The sequence below is a fragment of the Elephantulus edwardii genome, unplaced genomic scaffold, assembly GCF_000299155.1.
Source record: "Elephantulus edwardii isolate Elephantulus edwardi_28Jun2011 unplaced genomic scaffold, EleEdw1.0 scaffold00061, whole genome shotgun sequence".
Lineage (NCBI taxonomy): Eukaryota > Metazoa > Chordata > Mammalia > Macroscelidea > Macroscelididae > Elephantulus > Elephantulus edwardii.
Window position 1 is genome coordinate 9,458,422 of NW_006399811.1, and position 3,522 is coordinate 9,461,943.

Sequence of the window (3,522 nt, forward strand, 5' to 3'; positions counted from 1 at the left end):
ATCCGTCAGCTGCTCTGAGGGAGAAAGATGGACAGTCTCCTCCCATGTGATTTATAGCCTCTGAAAACCTAGAGGGTAGTTATAAGTAATTTCTGACTCTATGCACATAACCACCACCACCACCACCACCACCACAAATCTTTATGGGCGGAGATTGTGTTCTTTTTCCTGTGGAGATAGATGCTTGTAGATTCTCATCAGAATCACCACTTTTTTGTTTAGCAACCCAAAACGTATAAAATTCTAATGTTATAATGTGTGGTCGATGGTAGCTGTGTTGCATAGATGAAAGTAATAGTCTTGAGTGTAGATAAAGGTCTGAGACATTGCTGCCAAGCCGAGAACCAGGGAGATGGCTGAGACTGACCCCTGGAATGTGCTGTGCAGGATCTCATCTCAGCAGTCAGGTCGCTTTTGTAACAATTGCAAGATAAATTTTGAACCCTGTCCAAATAGATTATTGGAAGGATTGATGACATGAGCAGTCACATTGAAGACCTGGAGAAAAATATTGCAGATCTCATAACCAGGTTGGGGTGGAAAAACTGGAAGGTGAAAACAAGGTCCCTGCTTGTTCAGAAGAGCTGAACATTGCTTATCACTAACACTGAGATTTGCAACACTGTTCTTAAAAGCCAGAAGACCAAATGACTTTTTCTGATTATTACATACAGACAGATTTCTTATTAAAAAGTGTGCATTCCTTACCATAAAAAAATCATTGTACTTGATTTAATTATGATATATTGAGTATAACTTTAATTTTGAACATATTGTTTAAGAACATAGACAAAGTGGCATGCATTTAAAGGAAGGACTATTGAATTTGTGAGGTATCTGAAAATGTCTTAGGAGGAATGCTTGAAGGAGATGAAACTCTTTATCCAGGAGAAGGAAAATATGTGGCCCTGTATGGCATATGACATACCAGGCAGCTCTGGTGGCTTAGTGGTAAAGAATTGTGCTGCCAGCCCAAAGGTATGCAGTTTGAATCCATCAGCTGCTGTATAGGAGAAAGATGGACAGTCTCCTCCTGTGCAGTTTATTGCCTCTGAAAATGGAGATTCAGCTATGGGCTTGTTTCAACTCAATAGTACACAGCAACAGCAAGAGCAACAAACCAAAAGGCTGACAGTTTGATCTTTACCAGACATTCTGAGGGATTAAGAAGAACAGTCTTCTCCTGTAAAGATTGACAGTTTTGGAACCCCAGTGGAGGGTGCTATAGTCAGATCCAATTTGATGACACGCAATTTTAGAGACTGAATGAGGAGCCATAGTGGTGCAGTGGTTAAAGCATCCCACACATAATGAAAAGGTCTGTGGTACAAATCTACCAGTCACTCTGGGAGAAAGACATGACATTCGGCGTCATAAAGATTTGCATCCTCAGAAACCGTTGTGGGGCAGGCCGTTCTACCTTGTTCTGTAGGATTTGGAATTGACTCAGTGTCATTGGGATATTTGGTTAAAATCCACTATTTGAAAGGCCGTCTGAGAACTTAAGAGACTATCATTGACTATCAAAGACTAAAGATTGTCATTGTTTCTACTGGTAGATAGAAATCTGGAGTAGATTTCTAATTCATGTTGTAATATGAAATAAAATATGAAATTATATATTCTGCTCATTGAGGCAAACAGACTATGCTGCTTATAGTTGAAGGCTTATGATAGAGGTGAGATAATATGGTAATGTGTCCAGTAGGCACAATAATGTCTATACTAGAACTTCATTCCTTAGGCTGGGAAGCTGGGTTTTTTAATATAGGATAGCAATTAGGAAGAAGCAGCATACTTTGATGTATTAGTAAACTACAAACAAGTAATGTTTGCTGAGAAACAGTTCTACCTAATACAGTAAGTCTCAAATTTTTGCATGTATTTGAATCATTAAGGAGGCTTATTAATAGGCATATTCTGAAGTCCACCCAAAGATCTTGATTTCATAAAAAATATTTTCTTGAAAATATATTCCATAAATATATTTTTCCCCAGCAGATGTAACTACATCGTGGGATGCACTTTCTCAGAACAAAGCTGCGGTGAGTAGTTTTAGTGTTTTCATGTATTTCTGAGTTCCTTTATGGCTGAAAACTTTTTAGTGCTTTTTTTGATGAGAAAATGAAAGTTAAATATTTTAGTAAAAGGTATATGCTTACAAAATGAGCATAAATGGCAGCCTCTAAACAGTAAAGTAATTGTCACAATACTATTTCAGGTGCACCAATACTTTGGTAAGTACAGTTTTAAAATCATTGGTGCTACGGAAGCCTTGACACTGTGGCCCTAAAACACTCTTCAAACCTGTCAGGTTGTTTTTGTGCTATTTTCTTTAGGGAGTTGTTTAAATATGCCAGTGATTTAGTGGAGAAAGATGAACAGTTTTCTGTGCAATTTACAGCCTCAGAAAACCCATTGGAGGGTTAGCTATGAGTTGGTTCTGATTAAATGTAGAAGAATTTTTCTTTTTTAAGAAAGTAATCTTTAGAATTATCTTGAAAATGAATTTGGAAAAGGTACTGTCACTTAGATTTGCTCACAATATAGGGTCAGATTTTGGCTTTAGGAATGTAGCAGTATGTTTTCTTTCTTGAATGGAAATGTTATTGATCTATAATGCTCTACTGCTACTCTGGCTGTTAAATTGGTTACTTCTCATAGTAGCCCTTCATCAGATTTCCAAAGCTGTAAATCGCAATAGGAGACCTCCCATCTTTCTCTTGAGGAGCAGCTATAGTATTATAATCCCTACATTTCACTTAGACCTAAAAAATTGAGAGCTGTACTGTTAAAATTGTTTTTGAAAACTATTGAGTGCTTTTTCAAGACTTTTATTTTATCTTATTATTTTTGTGTGAGTGTACCGTCAAATCAGATCTGACTGGTACAGGAGGAGATTGTCCCTCCTTCCTCGGCAGAGCATCTGGTGGATTCGAACAGTGCGCCTCTGGGATTGTAGTTGCAGCTCCTTGCCACTGGGCCACCAGAGCTCCCCTTTTTTCAAGACTTTTAAAGTCGAATCGGGGACTCACAGAGTGTGTGAGAGTGGGTGGGAGATCCAATATAGACGTCTTAACGTGTACAGGATTAATATAGTTCTGTAAGTATGTTGTCCTATAGGAATCTGAAATAAGATGTAGAATTTTAGTGTTTATCTTTAGAGTAATTTTAATGATTTAATTTTTATACATCTGTGTTTTTTAAGTTTTTGCCTATAAACATTGAGTGCTTGATTTTTCATTTTATTTTTTAGTACTTAATACTTTTAAATACTTTTAAAATACTGGGAATATTGGTGGTTTACCAAAAGATGGCTTATACTGTAAAGTGTATAAGAAAGAATAATTAATAAAAAAATTTACTTTATGGATGTATAAACGGAAAAAATAGTGATAATTTGAATAATTAAAAATTTTAGTCTTGCTGAATTCTACATTTCTCATTTTTATAGAATGCATAAGATATATAGCATAGTATTATGCAACATAATAATTTAAGATAATTTGTGTGGCATTAAAA

The 3,522-nt window shown here is 36.1% G+C and overlaps 1 pseudogene; it reads left to right on the forward strand.

The window, feature by feature from the left end:
* Positions 1–352: 352 nt before the first annotated feature.
* Positions 353–605, forward strand: LOC102866464 (annotated as a pseudogene).
* The last annotated feature ends 2,917 nt before the right edge of the window (positions 606–3,522 follow it).